The sequence below is a fragment of the Cupressus sempervirens genome, chromosome 5 (genome assembly GCF_028749045.1).
Source record: "Cupressus sempervirens isolate cs-2001-9-10 chromosome 5, ASM2874904v1, whole genome shotgun sequence".
Classification (NCBI taxonomy): Eukaryota; Viridiplantae; Streptophyta; class Pinopsida; order Cupressales; family Cupressaceae; genus Cupressus; species Cupressus sempervirens.
The window spans coordinates 761,702,412-761,723,376 of NC_143122.1; the positions used below are offsets into that span (position 1 = coordinate 761,702,412).

The following is a 20,965-nucleotide window of genomic DNA, read 5'->3' on the forward strand; positions in this document are numbered from 1 at the left end:
ATGGAGTGTTCAAATCAATCTCCGTCGATACATGCACACTTGGGCCATATGACATCAAAGATATATAGATTCAGATTGTTTTAATCTAACAATCACATGTAGATCGGATAACCAAAATGGATTATACAAGGAAGAAGAGAATTCACTTATATATTATTCATAGGCCAAAAGGAATGCACTAATGAGAGGTAAACAGGTCTTGCACAATACATCAATGGTTGAAGGAGACAAGGTAGAATGCCATATAGTTCAAAGGCAAAGGGGATTTACAGTAGCATGCTAGAGCAATGCCAGAGAAAACATAGAGGGTTCGACTTTTACGAAATTTACAACATTTGCCTTTATAGCTCAAGCATAACTAAGATATTTCTAACTGAAGTTACTCCACAACCACTGCCATTAAGTGCTCAGAGAATAATCAAGATGATTTGGAGAAAATCTGATCTTGGCATAGATTCAGAGGTAATGAAATCCAATATTTTGCCAAAAACAGAGCCCTGAGAAGACAAAAACAATGCCATTTAATCGTTCTGACCAAGTAGATGGATAAAACTAGAGGTGGAGTGTTTCCTTTGTTTACCAGGTATGGCATTCATTCGAGGGTGATTGGAAATGATCAAGAGGATCGGATTGTGCAGGAAAACTATCTTTCTTCCATAGTTGGCTCGACAAATCAGCAAAAGTCAACAAGTCAATTGAGTCTTGCAACCAAGATGAGCCACATGGGCCAATAGTCTTTATCTTTCCGCCACCTCGCAAGGTCCTCGTGGTTTGACCATCTCGTCCATCATAACTACGCCGTCCTTTAAAACCCTAACCGTGACTGCCCAAGAAACCGCGACTTAACCGTGATGTTACCGCTGTTGTTACCACCTGGGGCTGCAAGGACACCTGTCCTTCAGGCACTTCCTCGCATTGGTTAAAGTCCTTGCAATTCCATAATGCGGGAAAGCGCTGATTGTCAATCGGCGAAAGATCGACGATCACAAAAGACCTTAGTATTACTGTGCTTGCCCTTAAAACTTTCGGGCCCACTGGACTACTGAACATCCACTACGACAACACGTCACCCCTTTTGGCAAATCAGCGTGAAGCAACTGTGATGAAATCCACCTCAACACGACCTGGCATCCTTTTTGACACTACCTTTTAACCCTAGCGGCCCACACGAAGGAACAAACCGACATGTCCACATGTCAAAAATTCGCCTCCTCGCATTGTCAGAAACTTTGACAAAACATAGAATTCGGGAAAGCGACGACCAATAAAAATGCCAACAAACACTAACATGTCAGCATTGTCAAAAGATGACCCACTGAAGAACTTGGACCCATAAGTACGCGTGGCAATTAGGCGCATTCCCGCATTGCTTAAAATCTTGCAACTCCATAATGCGAGAAAGCACCTGCCGTCGATCATCTTCGATTTGACGGTGGATGGAAACATGTAGTCCACTGACAACCTATGTCAGTATCTCGGCTAATGAAGTGCCTTCAGTATGCCAACTCACCTGATATCCTTTTCTTTTTTGCGGCTCACAAGAGAAAACGGACCCACATGCCACATGGCAGCGAGGCGCTTGCCTGCATTGCATAAAGATAGAGCAATTTCATAATGTGGGAAAGTGCCCGCTGTGGATTTATGCAAGATCTGACTGTCCGAAAAGTTGCAGGAGCCGAAAAGTAAACTTCGGAGAATATAGAAATACATAAGGTTTTAATTCCATTTATTTCGTATTTCCATTGGCATTTGAATATTTAAATATGAAAAGTGACCGTTAGGTGAGCTTTGGTATTTAAATTCAATTTTTTGGGGGAAGAGCATTTTTGGTTAACAGGTTCCCTTAACTCTTATGCATTTACTATTTCAGTATTTTTGTTTTTATGGCTAAAATTCTTAGATTGAATTTTCTTCTCTTTGTTCTTTGTATGATTTTTCTTCTTAGTCCTATTGAGTCTTTACCTTCCCTTACAAGAAAAACCTTTAAGAGAAGAAACCTTAAATAAAGGAGAAACCGTAAATAAATTGTCTTTTATTAAACCACTATCTTGAACCATTAGGGACATAGATTTCCTAACATCCTTATTGTTCATTTCAACAAAATTTGGATTATCTACTTCCCTAAGATTTATGTTAGAGTTGTTATGTACATATATCCTTTTTTGGGGATAATACATGCCTTCGACTATCCTCAATATCCAAACTAACTTCGTTTGTTTGAGGATTATGATCCTTATCCCATAAAATAAGTTGATCGCAAATATTGTTGTGAATTAACATTATATCTTTGATTAGCTTAGTGTTCAACCTTAAATTATCTTTTTATGTTTTCGATGAATAAATTTTGTTTCTTACAAAGCTTACATTGTGTAAATTCTTGATCTTGTCTTCTATTGGAAGTCTATCAGGAAAGTTAGATACTGAGAAGGGGGTGAATCGGGATCTATAAAACTTTTACCCTTTGAACGAAATATAAAATCTGATAACTTCACCTTAAACCCTTAAGTGAACAATATCATAAATCACAAACATTTACTTCAATGATGTATTAGATCTAACAACTAATCATATCAATGAAATACGCAAACAAATGATCAACACATGACACAAAGATTTTGGTCATCCAGAAACCCCAAGGTGAAGGTAAAGTTGGGGTGGGGATGACACCCACAAATCTTCACCACGATAGAAATAAAATTCGCCTGTTAGGGCTACAAATTTGATCACTTTTGATGATCTACCTTGTGAGGGGTTTGCCTTGTTAAAAGCTTACAAGACTTATTTAATCTACCTTGATTAAAGGATTTAAACCTACAACTAAGTAAGCACTTTGTTAGGAGATTTATAAAGGTCTTTTAGGACTGCTTTGTTAAGAGATTTACCTTGAAACACTTTGCTCAAATGTATTATTACCTAATCCTTCGGGTTGCACTTAATATGCTGATTAGAGAGCTCCTCTTTCCAATCTCTGATCTGATCTCTAATTTGGTATATCTGTATTTTGTCCTTCATTGTTTTAGCTCAGTCGCTCTCTCTGATTCTCCTTCGAACTTTGCTTCTTGCATCCAACCTTCGCTTCTCTCCCACATGCATAAAATTAAGGTTTGGATCCTTCTTTTATAACCAACTGGAGAAGTTTCTAGATCAAAATCAACGATCCAAATCTCTCATTGTTGCTGCTTAAACCTTCAACCTTCCATTTTTCTGATTGGCTGATCATCTTGCATAGGGATTAATGATCCATAACAAAATGCACAATCTCCTTAAATAACTCTATGATCATTTAAGCATGCATTAAGTTGGCTAAAAATGGTTTACCTCAGTGTTTGTGACATTCCAAACAAATATGTCAAAATTGGTTTACTTGGCACATGAATACCTTGATACTTGGTCATAACTAATATTCATGTTGTCCCTCGGCTTCTATTTGCTCAACGCATATTTTATGACTCGACATGACCTGACTCTGGATAGCTCGGCTTAAACATATTTCTGATCATCTCGACATGTATTGTCTTTTGTCTCACTTGAAATGTATTGGAGTACTTGGCGACAATAGACTTGCTCGTTAACAATAGCTTCTCGGCTCCAGTTGAGATATGAATAAGTCCAATATAGATAGCTCAATCTTAATAGGATGGGTCGGTCATAGTGATGACCGGCCAACTCTGCCATAGGAATGACTATGTGTTTGACACTAATAAACAACAAGACTTAGGGATCAACTGTCTTTAAAGGCAGAAGTGCCTTAGAAGTAGGATTTATTCTTAGTTATTTCCTTCCACTTTCCTTCTTAACCATATATCTTTTTGACTTAATCATTTCCTTTATGTTATTATCTAATAAAACTTCCTTATTATTCTTGCATGTTACTAAGTTGATATCCAGAATTATATTAGATTCCAATTCCACTTTCTTACCTTCTTCAATTTCTAGATTTGGAATTAGAATCTTGCTGCTAAGGTGATTCTCTATCTTTTGAGATTCACCTAAAGATTGACAATTATCCATCCTACAACAAGGTTTCCCCACCTCAGATTGAATCTTAGATTTCTTTAACTTGAAGTTAGTAGTGAGATTAATTATTGAATAAAAGTTATATTCATTATGCCTCGATTCTCAATCGAAAATCATAAATTCTTGAATAGAATTTTGGTAGAAACAGGGTTCCAACCTATAAATTGATCTATTCGTAATAATTTTAACTGGATGTAAAGTCTGAAATTCAGAAATAATATTAATTAATACCTTAATATCATTAGAGGATGAAAACTAGATAATAAACCTAAAAATTCACCTATAGAATTTCCAATTTTTTTTAGCATTTGAATATGAATAAATCCTATGGAAAGGTTTCTAAAATTTATTCAAGTTGGTTTAATGAGACTATTAATGAGAGAGTTATCAAAGTTAGGGAACCAATTGCAAAAAATTACACTATAGCCATTTAGGAAATGATTAGATTCCTGGATTAGTTCTTCTTTAATCTGCTTATTATTACATTGATGATAAATTACTGAATCAGAGAGGGAAGTCATACTTATCTGGTCCTCACAACCTGCACTTATCCATTTTTCCAGAGTGAATTTTGTCAGAGTTGGGTTATTCCAGATTGCATATAGCCCAAGGGTTTTACAATCAAACCATTGATTTTCTGTAGTTGCTTATTACAACTGTCGATTCTTTCCTTTCTTTGATTTCTTTATGGCAGGTCTGGTATGCTTTATCTAGAGTATTGGAATTATGTGAAGGCGTACTCCAGAATGGAAGAGTTTCCTTCTTGGTCATACTATCTTTATTTAGTAATGACTCAATATTGTTTTTGCATATCATGTTCAGATTCAGTGTTCGCCTGGGATCATCAAAGTTCTAAAAAAAAATTTCATCGCTATTCTGTAATGTTTATTTGTTTTTATCCCATTGATGCCAATGATTAGTTTGTTTAGATAACCTTTCTTCGTTTTTTGATTCCAACTGTCTGATCTTGCTTTGACATGGTCCTTTGATGTCTTCTCTTTAATCGGTTGGTCTGGCGGATTATTTTAGGAATATCATCTAGACATTATTTTCTCCCCTTCATCCTATTAATTTGATAGGATTTCATATGGATTGAAACAATGGATAGATGGTGTACTCGTCTGTTGTAAATTATTCTGATTCTTACCATATTTTGTTTTAGAATAAAAACTTAATTGCTTTTCTGCTTTTTTCTTTGTTTGAAATCATCTATCAGGTGTGGCATAGGGATGCTGTACTTTTAGATGATTGATTTTTATTGATGGTCTGATTTTTTCTGCATCCCTGTTTGGCAGGGAAAGCTTCTTTTGATTAGACTGTATACTGTTTTGCCTCTTTGATATTTCCCGGTTATTCATCACTTTCTTCGTTGCATCTTCCGCCAATAAGCTAACTTGGTTAGAGGAGATAATCAGAGGATTTACTATATTTGGTATTTTCACATATCTCATGGAAGCGAGATTAATTGTTTTGCATGAGCACTTTTTTGATTTTCGTAACAGCTGAACTTTTTCCTGTTTTTGTGCAAAAAGTCAGAGCAGAGCACCATTTTCCTTAATGGAATTTAATTATGTTAATATTGACTTATAATATTGATATCAATTAAATGTCAATAAGGAATTATGTATTTATGTTCAAAGAAATATTTTTTTTGAATAGACTATATATATATATATATTTATATATAAACAAAACAAATGCATACATAAATTTATGGCTTATGACGGACATAATTTGATTGCTCTCCTTTCAATGATCTATGCTGCTTGGAATTGATGTTGATTTAACTCTGTTTAGTATAATACTATAATCCCTCATGCTCTGGCACTTTGCTGTTTCCAGCGTTTTCTAGCTGAATGGTCCAGATCAGAAGAAACGTTTAATTTTTTTTATATTTTAATCATTGGCATCTTTGAGTCATATTTGATTTTTCTAATGCAACGTGTTATGATGACTAAGGATATGAAACATGGTTAAGTTTCTTTGAGAGTTCCCAATAGCACTACTCTAATTTATGCCATCTGTGCATGTCAACTCGAAAAATGTCCAATTCCCATATGCTTTGTATTAACAGAATTGTTTGTCTTCTATACTGAACTATTTGTTAATGTTTTTCTTTGTGCTGACTTGTTTTTGAACTTAATTTGCTTAATGGTGTTTCTTGTAGGGATATGGATGAGTGCAGGCTTCTTGGGGCTCAAGGTTTGAATGATTTTAGACAATATTGCAATTGAAGAGCACAACCATTTAAGAGACAAACTAGAAGAGAATGAAAAGATTCTAATGTCATTACAGAAAGATATGGAAGGACTAAAGAGTACTGTCCTGGAAGCCAAAAGAAACAACATAAAGATTTGAAAGAGCCAGAAGGAGAAGGAACTACACTTGCATGAGTTTCAAAAAAAGATTGCTTCATTAAAAGAAGACTGTAGGTGGAATGAAAACAGAAACACTGCAGAACATCAGCGTGTGAAATGTCCTATTTGTTACAATTTATTCACAATAGACGAAAAACACAATGTTTGATGTGTTTTACATTGAAACGAGTATAAAAATAAATTAAATATTTTTTAATTTGGCAAGATCTCTAATATTCGTGATTGTGGAATTTCAGTTCGCTCCCTGTGGGCACTTATTTGGAAATTCGTGCATTACTGGTGTGGTGAATATTGAATCTAAGGTATGTCAAATTTAACTAGTTTTTTTTTATCAAATAGGATTGTAAATTTTTTTAAAAATCAAATTGAATTTTCATTTAAATGATTGTAGTGTCCAACATGTTCGAGAGCAGTCATAATTGTTGATTTAAGAGATATTTTAACAGATAGATTACTATTTGTAGCCACAACTGCCGATTTAAGCTACAGAGAGTAATCTGCCTATTATAATATCGCTTAAATCGGCAGTTGTGGCTACTCTCGAACATGTTGGACACTGCAATCATTTAAATGAAAGTTCAATCTGATTTAGAAAAAATTTACAATCCTATTTGATAAAAAGAAATTAGTTTAATTTAACATACTTTAGATTCAGTATTCATCACACCGGTAATATACAAATTTTCAAATAAATGCCCACAAGGGAGCGAACTGAAATTCCACAATCATGAATATTAGAGATTTTACCAAATTAAGAAATATTTGATTTATTTTTATACTCATTTCAATGTAAAACACACCAAACACTGTGCTTTTTGTCTGTTGTGAATGAATTGTAACAAATAGTACATTTCGCAAACTAACGTTCTGTAGTGTTTCTATTCTCATTCCACTTGCAGTCTTCTTTTAATGAGAATCTTTTTTTAAAGCCCATGCAGGTGGAATTCCTTCTTTTAGCTCTTTCTATTCTTTATGTTATTTTTTTAAAAATCAAATTGAATTTTCATTTAAATGATTGCAGTGTCCAACATGTTCGAGAGCAGCCACAATTGTCGATTTAAGAGATATTATAACAGGCAGATTACTATCGCTACTATTGTAGTTTTTTAAATTCATTTAGTTGAGTTTTATAATATTTGAGTTTTACAATTTTTGAGTTTCATAATAATCTTATAGTCTCTTTGTTAAGCTGAGAGGCTGTGCGTGGCTGTGGAGACAGACTTTCTTGGATATTTTGATATATTAAAAGTTTCTGATTAGATTCCTTGTTTATTTTTAATATTTCAGGTTGACATTTTCTCAAGTTTTGAGATGATGCCAGCATGGTAAATTTTTTATTTTTTTTAAGTGGATGGAAAAGGGAAGTAATCTCTATGCAAGAAAACATTGTAACGGATCTTTTCCTGTAACTGTCTTCTAAAAATACTACACCCAAAAGATATCCTCTCACTGAATTTGAACTTTTAAGCAATTATCATGCCTTTTGAACAGAATGCAATTGATGCTTGTCTTTTTTGTGTGAACCATTGATCAGATTTTTCATGACTCTTTTCAATATGGTCAATATTTCTGTTGACATAAGCATCCTCTTCAGTATTATAGCAGCACTATTAATGTTTGTGCCCTTGACTTGATATGTATTGGATTTCCTCTTGCATATCTGTTCCTGCTGATGTTGACAGTATTTTATTCAACAAAATGTTGATAATCGCTTCTATTTTTCTCATTTATTATCATGTTGATTTACCATGGCTGCCTTGCTATTTTATCCGACTCTCACACTTCAAAACTGTCATTGTTCTGTTTCTTTGATGTTTTTATGTTAACTTTGAGACATAGCCCGGTAGCTGCATAACAGGACTGTTGTGCCTTTTGCTTATGTCATTGCTTTGGCTATGTATTCTGATGATGTATCTTTGAGCTCTAAAAAACTAATGCATCTTTTAATCAGCAAAATCATTTTTGCAGTCATGTTCTATTACACCTGTGATTCTGTCCTATACACTGAATATTCTTGTTGATGTTCCATGACTACCTTGATTAATGTTGTCCATACTTTAGTGGATGGGGTACTTGGCTACTTCAAACTTTTTTTTTTAACATGATTTTATATTTATAGAAAATCTGAAATAATGAGTCATGACAATGGTTTTTCAAAACAAGAGCAGTGATAAAGTTTACAAATGTAATGTGTTGTTTTCGGTTTCAGATTTGCAATATGTTTGTAGTTAGCCGATAAGGCTTTTACTAAGAGGGCACAACTCCCCGAAAATGTCTCACGCAGCCGGAGATTCCATTGCCTTAAAAAAATGGTACCACCAAATCAGACGATAGCCAAAACCCCTACTCATCGCCATAGCAATTAGTGGATAACTATGCAGTGCCAGTTAGCAGGCACAGGTAAAAGATAAACAACTAACACAAAAAAATAACCACTTACTATCATAGGAAATTATAAATTGATGTGATTTTTGAAATAGCTTAGGTCGGCAAAACAGTTCCATTTGTCAGGACCACAACTGTTATGAGCTTGCTGAGAGAAGGCTTTAAAAGCTTTGCACGGGAGAACAAATCAACTCCATAGGGTCAACAACTGGTCTTAAGGTGGTGAGAGACGGTCCAAAAGGGTCGACCTCATAGGTATTTTTGATCTGTTAACAATCTCAGCTCTTAACTATGTATTTAGGGCTACGGCCATGGGCCCTGGTTTTGAATGTCAAGTATGTTTGTTTTTACAGTCGAATTTGTAGACACGGCTGAAATCATCTAAATCCACACTTTCCTGGTAATTGCTCTTAAATCATTCTACGCTCTGAATTCGGTCGAAAACAATCATCTACCATGACAATCTTATAATCAATTTAATGGTAACATTTCAAACCCTTGAAATAGTGCGTCTAGAAATTTCCAATGGGAAATAGTCCCAATCCATCCACAGGCAGCCTCTAAATCGATGAAATAGCTTCACAGAAAATGATGCCAAACTGATGGGGTTTCGTCAAAGAATTGCAAAATGCTCGCTATACATTCCATTTATTCCTCCTCTTGACTCCCAAATGTCAAATTCTTCATTATTAAATTTTTTGCATCTCCGAAAGTAGTTTCACCTTTTTTTTGTGAGTAAAACGCATTTCAGGATTTCAAAATAAACATAAAAGTCTTTATAGATTACTATTACTTGGATTAATGTGGAAATTTGAATTGAAACGCAGTTCTACCAAAGTTTGCCTACATTGTTTTGGTTAAACCCCATCCTTTCCCTTTTTACAATTGAGCTCCCACTACTCTGCATGAAACCCCATCCTTTCCCTTTTTACAATTGAGCTCCCACTACTCTGCATGCTACTAGGAAGTTAAACTACTCATTTATTACCTGTCAAATGGCTTTTTCAGCCCCTGCCAATGGTTGCGAGAGCCGCTTACATTTGCTTATGATTTCTCTGCCATGGTTGCTGCCATCTATTTGAGAAATCAAAACCTGCATGTATTGATTAAATGGCTACACCTTGCAAGAAAACTAGTGACCAAAAAATGGTACCTGCCACTAGGAAAAGATTACTGTCATATGGCCAGTTAAAATGAATGTTTACCTAGGCAAGGTGCACCATCTATAAAACTGTTGCCAACTAAATTGGAAGATTCTAGAGATAATTATCATCCAGAAGCTGCCAACAAATAGTGCCTGGATAGGGTAGTATCTGTGTCTGTATGGACATGGCTGTTAGCTTAGACAAAGATTTTTGTCACTTAAAACTTCCCCATCATTGTCCAACTGTGCTGCCTTCTATTACTGTATTCTGATGTTTCCACTTTAGCTGCTGAATTGTTTTCATACTTTTGTGCTATGATGCTAATCAAGTTGCATGCTGACTTGAGCAAGCAGTCTCAATGCCATTCTATTGGAAGACCATACTTGCTTCTACAGATAATTATCACTCAGAAGCTACCAACAAATAGTGCCCAGATACGGTAATATTGATGTGTGTATGGACTTGGCTGTTAGTGTAGACAAAGATTTTGTCACTTCAACTTCCTCACCATTGTCTTGCCTTCTATTCTTGTATTCTGATGTTTCCACTTTAGCTGCCAAATCATTTTCATGCTGTTGTGCTATGATGCTAATCGAGTTGCATGCTGACTTGAGCAAACAGTCTCAATGCCATTCTCAAATGGATGCTGAAAACAATGTGGAGCATCACCAAACATTCACAGAATCACCCCCAAATGTATGCCAGAAATTTTTGAACAATTGTAGCTGCCCATTGTATACTCTAGTCACCTTCACAAAATCCTGCAGCCCCGAGGCACTTACAGCATCACTATTTGTTACTGCTGCAGTATTCATCTGTTTCATTATTCTGTGACTCAAAGCTATATAATTATTTGCTATTATTTCGGGATTCGATTGTGTAACTATTTTTTGCATCAACATTTTGGATCACACTCTATGGTGAATCATCAGGATGAGTAAAACAGAGCATAAGGAGTAAGTGAATAACGTTTCGGATCACACTTTGTGATCTACATTATTCACTTACTCCTTATGCTTTGGTTTACTCATCCTGATGATGGATTGGAGAGTGTGATCTGAAATGTTGATGCAAACAAAAGTTAACACAATTTAATCCAGAAATAATAGCAATTGATATCAGGGATTGTGGAAATCTAAGTCTTATATAATTATTTTTAGAATCTTCAACATATCTCTTTGTATTTAGATGCTCTTTTTAAGCACTCCTCATTTGTTTTTGTTATGCTATGAGTTTGCCAGATGAATTGCTTTACATAACATAAGCATACAACTACCAGTGAAGTGCTGCAATTCAGATTTGGTTTTTGGTGATGATCCTTGTTCATCTTGTTGAATTTTATGATTAGATCTACAATTTAATTCTACAATTTAATTCTCTGTAATATATGATGCTTATAGTAGAGACCCTCCCTTCGTAATAACATTTGATATAATTTATATATTTTTCAAGAGAGAGTTCTAACTCCCTTTTATGCCTTGTAATATAAAAGAGCACAACTTTACACCTTAACCGATTCATATCAAATCACATAACTCTTTATGGGAGTCATCGATAATCACTGATAACTAAAGATAGATAGATAGAAAAAATTTTAACGTCCACGAGGCTAAAAATAGCCTATGGGACAGCAAGACAACTCAAGCAGACTTAAGTAACAATGTTCGTTGCTTGTGTAGGATGATGATGAGTCCACCCAATTGCTCAATGTACTCTTCGTTGAATAGGTTATGCCAAGAACTGTCACATATAGTGTCCACAAATTTATCTCTACTACTCTTGTAGGCTTCACATTCTAAAATAAAGTGCTGTTCAGTTTCTACTTTCCCAGAATTGCAGAATCTGCAAATTCTTTCTTCCCAAGCCTCTTTTGGCCTCTTCCAATGTCCGGTCTCACAACGAAGTTGGTGAGAGTTGGTTCTCAGCTGAGCAATAAGAATTTTAGCCTTCCAAGAAATGTTGGCTCCTATGTATGCTTTTTGGAGTTGATCACAAGCGGGGTTGAACTCATTTATATAATATAATTTCTTCCTTCCGATCTCACTTCTCCAATTTCTCTTGTAGAATTTCTCCATGACAAAGACCTTTATTTTTTTATTATTTGTGGGGCACATATTGAATTGAATATTCCATGTACTCATCCATTTGATGTTTTGTTGCATCCATGTCCTTTTTCGCTGACATAGTGTGTTACTAAAGACCACTTTAGGCCATCTATCCTCTTCCATTTTTTCGATTCTTTTTAGATAACTTAGAAGGCGAACCATAGCAAGTGCCTCAATAGGAGCAGCCCCCATTTCACTTAGCATGATATCATATGGAACAATGCTTTTGATTTTAAACTTGCTTGTGATCAAGCGCTTTTGGATTCCTTCGATTTGTTTCCATTGTGCTATAGTAGTGTTGCTGGCCCATAATTCACACCCGTAAAGAACAACTGGCAGCACAAGAAGACCGAACAAGGTTTGAATAGTTTTCCAATCCCACAACTCTGCTTCACGGCACCTATTCTGAAGAGCATAAAAAACCTTCCACCCACCTAATATCCTTTTATACCTGCAGCTAGACCAGCTTAGTTTTTTGTTGAAATCGATGCCAAGGTATTTATACTCCGCAACTTCTTCAAGAACACTTCCATTGTAATAAAATTCATGTTGGTGTTGTTTTTTATTATTAGAGAAAATCATAACTTTAGTCTTGCTGATATTGACCTGCATCCCCACCATTCCGCAAAAGCGCTCAAGAGAAGATAGATGATCTTGCAAATCATAGGCAGATTTGGCAATTAAAATGAGATCGTCCGCATATAGGAGTAGTTTTATAACAAATTCACCTAGCTGAATGCCTTCACCCTTTTGCATGTTTAACCACTCTTCCAGTTTGTCAATATATAAACCAAACAAAGTAGGAGATAAAGGGCAGCCCTGTTTGACCCCGATATCGCTTCTAAAACATTCTGAAATGCCATCTGAAGTTCTGATTTTAACTTTCACCTCTTCATACATCCTATGAACAGTAGCTCTGAGATGCATAGGAATCCCCAATTCTTCCATCCTAAACCAAAGCTTGTCTCTCGGGACGGTGTCAAAAGCCTTTTTAAAGTCGACAAAGCAACAAAATACCTCTTCCTTTTTCTCCCATTCTTTTTCAATAATGTGTCTCAAAGTGACACAGTGATCCACTGTCGAGTGTTTTGGCCTAAAACCAGCTTGCCCTTTAGCACGTTTATGGTTTTCTTCTGCCGATTTGCTGATCCTAGTTTCTATCATGCTGCCAAAAAATTTAGCAAAGAGGGGATTGATCATTATAGTCCTGTAGTTGGAGGGATTGTTAACATCACCACTTTTAAAAAGTGGTATTGCAAGGCTGATTGTCCAATTTTTCAGAAACTCTTCTTGGCAAATTTTGTTGAAAATTTCAGTGATGTGCGGTGCAAGAGTTTTCATACCCCACTTCAGATATTCTGCTTGGAGCGCAACAAGGTCTTTTGCTTTATCTCCACCTAACTTCTTAATCCCTGCCTCTTATCTCTTGCACAGTGAAAAAATTTGTATCATCATTGACCAAAGGTGGCTGTCCCACTTCACCCTTTTGTTCATAAAGTTTCTTAGCATATTCAAACCATTGGGTGGCAGTAATATTATTATTTTCAGTTTGCTTTCTCCTTGGTTGGAGTTCTTTCCAAAAACGTTTGGGGTTATTTCTGCCCAAGAAAATTAACTCCTCTCTCCTTGTGAACATAAAATCAGTTTTTTCTTCTTTAGGATCTGTTTGTAGGCCTTAATGTCAAGGTTAGTTTTATTTGACTCCCTTAGGTTTCTTCTAGCCCTCTTGCATTCCTTATCAAACCAAGCATTGGCTGGAAAACAATTAGTTTTAGATTTTCTATTTTTTGCTCTCTTGCATTTTGAAAGAGCCTCATGAATCAAATTTGATAAATCATAACTGTTAACACCATGTTTATACATAGGGTGTCCCATACAAAGTTCCTCAAGAGTAGTTCTGAAAGTGTTACTGTTTTCTGAAGTTAACAAAATTCTACCCTGAGAAGGGGGGTATTGAGGGCCTTGGGTTTTTGCTCCAATCCACCTATCCTTTGCCCAATACAAATTTACGTACAGCGGTCTATGATCTGATTTGAGATCCCAAATGTGTTCTCCAATTGCAACTTCTTCAATATTTTCATACAAATTCTGCGAACAAATTACATAATCTACCACACTTGCCCCGTTGTATGTGTTGCAAGTGAAAGTGCCTGACTTAGCCCATCTAGCCAAACCATTACAAATTATGAGATCAAATGAAATAAGGATTTTAAAACTTATTAAGACATCCCGCACATTTGAAATGGTTTGTCACCTCACCTTATCCCGTGACACATAATGGTTGGTACAAGGATATTTGCAAAGGCCGATACTCCCAACTTACCCAAGTCATGCGATGACACCAATTTATCCTATGATGGTGATGTGATCTCCGAAGTGGCACATAGGTGAGACATTATATCTGACACGATGATGACGTGCTCTTCACTTGGTCATATTGTGGGATGGCCCGCTTTAACAAATGGAGATTAATCTGCTCGAACATGTTTATTTATAAATAAGCTAGGATACCGATTCATGTGGACTGGCCCAGGCTTCCGCATCTGATGCGGGCGGATGCTGGATGTGCCTGGAAGCCTTGTAGCAGCTGGCCGGAAGCCAGCCGCAGGGCTTCCGGGAGCATCTGCAGGCCCAGCGGTCAGAGAAGGCAAAAAAACATTAAAAAATTAATACACAAAATAGTATTATGCGAGGTACATGACCACTCGAAAGGTCAAACATTTCTAGATTACATCTACTTATAAATAGGATCACAGACAGAAGAACTGATAATAAAGGAAAATTATCAGCTTTTCCCGTGTCTTACCAGCGTAAGGAAAAACAAACCTAGTTAAACCTAGTTAAGCATATTGAGCATACCCTTCTCTCAACAAAATTGCATACAATAAAGCATGCAAAAACAAGAGGATGTACCAAATTAATCTACAAAAACTAAACATAACTTTGTGTGTGATGAACATAGATTTTCAGGAAAATTGAACCATTCGGTTGAATTCATACAACCCACATATCAAAACTCGCACCCAACCATAAAAAAACAAAACAAAACATTATGGAGAAGCCTAGAGTATAAGAGAAAATACATTTTTCTTAAGTGTTATAGATTCACAGTCATACTATCAGATGATTTGTTTTTGTATATTTCTTGCATTTCTTTGCATATATATATATAAGTAATCCTTGACATAAATATAGGTTATATATATATATATATATAAACAAGGGAATGTCCTTTAGTTCACATTCTCTGTTTAATCTCACAGAAGCTATAAAACATTAACACATCTTCCTTTAAATTTTGGGACAATTAACTAAGCTCCTTACAAATCATAGTTATGATCTCACTATTAACTTGTGAAAAAGGTTATGATAAGCTATTTTGAGAGTAATGACCAATACCAGTCTCTGTTATTTCTGATTTATTGTTTATAAAATTATACGTCTACTGAGACGACTCGATCTTATGATAATATGTACGATATGGTCTCTATTCTATTGGAATGGTAGTTTTGACTATGCCATATGATGGTCATATTTAGGATATTATTCCTATTATACTGATAAGTTGTGTATACAGAATGATCTGATATAATTGCATACAGCTATCGAGTTGTTATATCTTATATGCTCCTATACATGTATGCAACAGACTGTATAAAGTTACTACTTTCAGCGATATTGTTCCCTTTATCTTGAAGCAGGTCTAATAATGATGTTACTGTTTCCATTCAGAATTGATCCATTGGGAACTAGAATTTGTTGGTTTCAAACACTGTATATCTTACTCTCCCTCGCATAGTTCTCTCTCCTGTGATATTATATATAAAATATGATATCCAATACACGATCCTTCTCTATCTCTCTCTAGTCACATAGATGTGTGTCACTTTTCACTTATATATAATTTATTTTATTATGATATTATTATTATTGCATAACGACCCTTCTTCATCTCTCTCTAGTCACATAGATGTGTCACTTATGTATAATTTATTTTATCATGATATTATTATTATTGTATAACAAATTGATGTATTCATAGACTGTTTCCAAAGTGGCAGAGATAATGAAGATGATCTACGAAGTACTGAGTTAATATGAATCATTAATTTACTCTTAAGACCTGTTGCCAAGGTTGAGCCTATTTTATTTATTTATTTCGGACTTCTAACACCCAATACATAAATTGGAGGTACCCAGAATGCTGTCATATATCATCTGAGATTATGTAATTCATTTTTCACTAGTGCTTAACGCTGCTCTCATATGTCAGATTCAGGACAATCATCGTGCACGATATATTTGACTCTATTGTCCAAACTTACTGACTGGACGAAAGAAGACGCTGGTCCAGTCTAAGAATTGCGTGACATAGCATTTTCATATATTCATATATATATATCAAATCTTCTCCGACTTGGGCCTTGCAAGATGGTATTCGTCCTTTATTGTTTTCCAACTCTCTCTGTTGATTGGCATATCGAGACAAGTTTCTTTCATCTCTGCAATCTTCTCTCATCTCTGTGATCTCTTGTGTATGGTCCTCCCATCTCTGCAGTCCAATTCTTGATTATATTTGATAGCTATAAATATCTCTCCATGTGCAGGGCTGTATCCTGTAGACGTGGCATCCCTTCCGTAGATTATTGTGATAATCATAATCTGTTTTGGATGGTTAATCTAATAGCTGCTAGCCTCAACTATATAATATACTACCATTTGGATGGACATTCACTACTCCGTTTTGGAAGATAGCCGCTGGATGTAATGTCTAGAATATTTAGTCGTGCCACAACATGGTAATGGTTTATGTTTAATCTGAGGTGTATTAAGAAGGGGTAAAAGTTGGTGTACATTCATATTATATTAAATTATGAACTTTTATGCATGTCATCCTTATGCAGGGGCCGTGCTTATCTTTATTAAATTATGAACTTTTCTTCCTGTACATTTTTTAAAATTATATATTATTATACTAATTAGCCGATAGGCTATTATAGGTGAAGATTTCAACCAAAACCTGTCCGGCCCTTGAAACAACCAACTGTTTTGTGTTCGTGGTTTGCATTATAGACTGGATTGTATATCTATAGATAAATACAATAGTATGGAAATAGTATGGAAATCAAGTGCTAAATCTGATAGCAATCTTTTGCAATAAAGAGGAATAATTTTTTATCACATCCTGGATACATAGGGTATTTTTATATATATCTGGGATACATCTAATAAGTGATTTGATACGAGAATTTATTTTAATTCATCGCTGCCTTGTCTATTAATAGATTAAAGTTCATTGGGAAATCATAAAATAACGTGCATTCTGAAGTGGAATGCATAAGTGCTCCTAATGTGAGAGCCAACAATTTTCCCCCCTCAATGTCCATGTGGGGCAAGGATCCTAGGGGAGGTTTATGTAAGGCCCCTTCTCTGGTACTTTATTATAAATCTCAATAACATGAATATGGTTAGATCTAGGAGGAATAAAGGAGATAAGATGTGATGTTCTATCTCTTGTGAATGTTAGATTGTTACCGCACATCTTATGATAGAACGATGGTAAGGTGGTCTTGGAATCTAAGTATGCCTTGATTTATAATGAACTTGAACTCTTATTGAGATTGATGTATATTGTAGTCATTGTTGTACTAAGTATCATGTTCGAATTACATTAGGTTGATAAGCTAAGACCTTATGGAATAAAGACTTGAGGTGCTATAACGTAGAAAACTATGTTGATGGGTTTCTGATATTTGATGGCTAGTATGGAAAGATGAATCGACACCCACTCTTGTGAATAATATTAATAGTCATAAGATGAAAATTGTTATCAAATTTGGATAAAGGTTTACACAAAAGAACTTGATATGATGTAAGTTAATTAGGTGGATATCTTGGTATTTATAAGGAAATATTTTATGAATTAATAAAATATAATCAATTTATTTTATGATTAGATCCTAAAAACCATGTGACATGACTATGCAAACATCTTGTCTACTTGACATAATTTATACACTTTATAATTATCTCATAATGATAATGGGGATATTGACAACAACCAGATGATATTTAATTGAATCAAAGGATATAAGTGGAGATGTTTTCATTTTGATGATATTGACCTAAAATATGTGTTTGGAACTAATTTCCATGTTGACTGATTTAATAGTGTAGATTCAAAATTCCATCACTATGATAGGAAATCAATTTTGATTAGATATTAATGTTGATATGCAAATTTTGATATTTCAATGTTTTGAATGTTTATATTGAAATAATTAAGTAAAGAAATTTTATTGAATTATGTTAATATGGATTACGTAACATTTAAATTTTTATGCATTTATGATATGTGTTTTATATGATTACCTTGAACTACTGATGCTCGAGTTTAGTGCGTAGGAAGTGGAACCATGAAATTTTTTGGAGGAAACAAGTTCCAAACTTTTGTGGACACAAGTATAGCCAAGGTGAATCTTTGGAAGGTTCAAAAGGCTCGTTGTGATGTATTTTACTTTGTAAATGGAAGCTTGCTTATGTGTGTGTGTGTGAAAGTTGTAATCTCAAAATGCATTAGAGACATGTCAGGGTAATGTGTAATGTGCTTTAATGTGTCACTTGACACTTGTAGGTTTTTTTGTGTGTGTGTTAATGATATGTCACCTAAGGTTTGGTCATGGCAACATTTTATCTGTAAACTAATTACCTTGTTAAAGATTAAGTAAACCCACTAGACAAGAGGTAGGATGGGTCATTATGAAAGGGAATTCGAATTTAGACTTGACTAGGGTTTTGAAGGGTCTTTAGGTGTTCCCAAAGTGTCCTTTGTGTGAAAATAAGCTACCCATATGATAGTATAGCATGTTAGGGACCTAATTTTGACCATGTTAATGCTTGGGTAGCCTAGAGGGCCCCTTTACCCATGCATTCTTCCACCAATTCGAAAATGGAGTTGTCACATGAGCTCTTTCCCATGTTTCCACTAAGTCAAAATAACAAACTTAGGGGGAGACAAGTATGTAAGAGGAAGTGGCTTGGTGTTTTGGCTAAAATAGTTAGTGGGAAGGCTTTTTTAGAGTCTTGGACAAACTAGTGGGGTGTTCACCCACTCTCTAAGTTTAGCGACAGTTAGGGTTTTGGGAGTAGGCTAAGGGAGCTCTTCATCAACTATCATTGCCTTTAGCTTGTACCAAGGTTGGTACTCAAACAATGATCATTTTGTCTTTGCATTGCATCATGAATTTGCAAGTATGGAGTGCTATTATGGGATCATGTATTGTCATTGTAATCTTTGTGTTGTGATGTTATTGTGTATATTGTTTTATGATTTCTTGGGTTTATTCTTTGATCACTTTGTTTTGTTTGAATGTTGAAATTTTTTCATGGGTGTGAATGCTTCACTTACCCTTGGGAGGGAAGAGAAGTCTCAGGTGAAGGGTTTAGTTGGGCTCAACATTGTAGTTGAGAAAATCTACCTCACGATGAGGAGTTGTTCTTTCTTTCATAGAGTATGGGCTCCATAGTAGCCATATGCCTTTTGTTGTTTGGGAGGTATAAGTGTATGTGTAAGGAGGAGATTTTATGAAAGCCCTAGAAAGGCAAAACTGCAATTGCAATTTGATTTTGTGTTATGGATATAACATTCTCCTCCTTGAAGAGTCCACCTTCACCCAATGTGTTAATGATTCCAATGGTGAATCAATGTGCAAACCTTGGAAGGGATTGCTATCTGTAGTGTTGTATGTTTTCACGCATTAGAAAATAGTGTGCATCCTGTTTGGGCTTTGTTTCCCTCGCTCAGTGGGTGGCTTCATAGAAGCCTAGGATGGGAGGTGAGTCTCCATGGTTCCAAGTTTGTGTTGTTTTGCAAGTTTTGTGAAGATGGATCCTTTGAAGAGATTAGGGTTTCACCCTTGGCAATGTTGAAGAACCAAGTATAGCGAAGAGACCAATTTTTCCCATGCCATCATGTGATTGTGTTGTGTTATCAAGCTTTCATTGTGTTTCCTTGAAATGTGAGAGAGATTACTTCTTATTGTACATTGTTGTAAACGTGTCAAGAGAAAGTTGAGGTTATATAGTTATCTTTGCAAAAGAGAGAGTTTTCATGTAAGAGAATACTTGTTATTGTGAAAGAATCTTATGTAATTCTCTTGTGGTTTCATTAATATGTCTTGCATGCTTATGATTGAAAGTTGGATTAGCATTATAGGTTATAGAGAAATGTGGCAAGAAAACCTTCTTGTAAGGAAATCTAATGTACTAAGCGCTTACCTAAAGAGATTAAGAGTAGATTTGAATTATGTCTATTGGCTTTATGAAATATTGTGGGAAGTATTGCATTCATCCAAGTTGACCTTGTAGAGGCTATTTTAATGAAAATAACAATCTGTAATCATAGGCTTATGATGATCCTGAAGGAATGGACTAGTTCGAAAGTATCACAAGCCTCAAATTGATTGTTTGCAAGCGAATATAAGGTTATTGTTCTTAAAATTAATCTTCAATAAAACTATGGACTCTAATGGAACCTTCTATTTGATACATTGATAAGGGAAAATAAATTTGATAGAAGTCATTACACAAGCTTACATGAACAATTAAATCTGGAAGTGTGTTTTGTATTCTTTGGAATTTGTATGGAGGAGTGGAAAAAGAAAAAAGAAAAAGTCCCTTCCTAATATGAGCAATAAAATAATGAGAATATATGCTTGGAATCTTATTCAAAAAATAATATAGGAAATAAATATCCTAATTGGAAAGGGGTTTTGGAAGGACTAAGAGATCTCACGTGACTTGAATGTCACATTCCTATAGATAAAAATATTCATTTAAACAAACCAAACATAAAAAAAAGAAAGGAGTGTCTCATCAAACTCAATACTTTGTACCTCAACCCCACCTACTTTTTTACCCACACATCCATCCCTCA

At 35.1% G+C, this 20,965-nt stretch overlaps 1 long non-coding RNA gene and 1 pseudogene across 1 annotated transcript in view; both read left to right on the top strand.

Annotated features, from left to right (window-relative positions):
• LOC149558137 (uncharacterized) overlaps positions 1-7,918 on the top strand; it is a 59,625-nt gene extending 51,707 nt beyond the window's left edge. Inside the window, exons 2-4 of the long non-coding RNA XR_016352438.1 lie at positions 6,185-6,219; positions 7,417-7,471; positions 7,683-7,918. This is a non-coding gene — a long non-coding RNA (uncharacterized LOC149558137). The remainder of the gene's footprint in view (positions 1-6,184; positions 6,220-7,416; positions 7,472-7,682) is intronic.
• A 6,668-nt stretch (positions 7,919-14,586) lies between these two features.
• The window catches only part of LOC149558138 (26S proteasome regulatory subunit 4 homolog A pseudogene), a 35,249-nt pseudogene continuing 28,870 nt past the window's right edge, over positions 14,587-20,965 (top strand).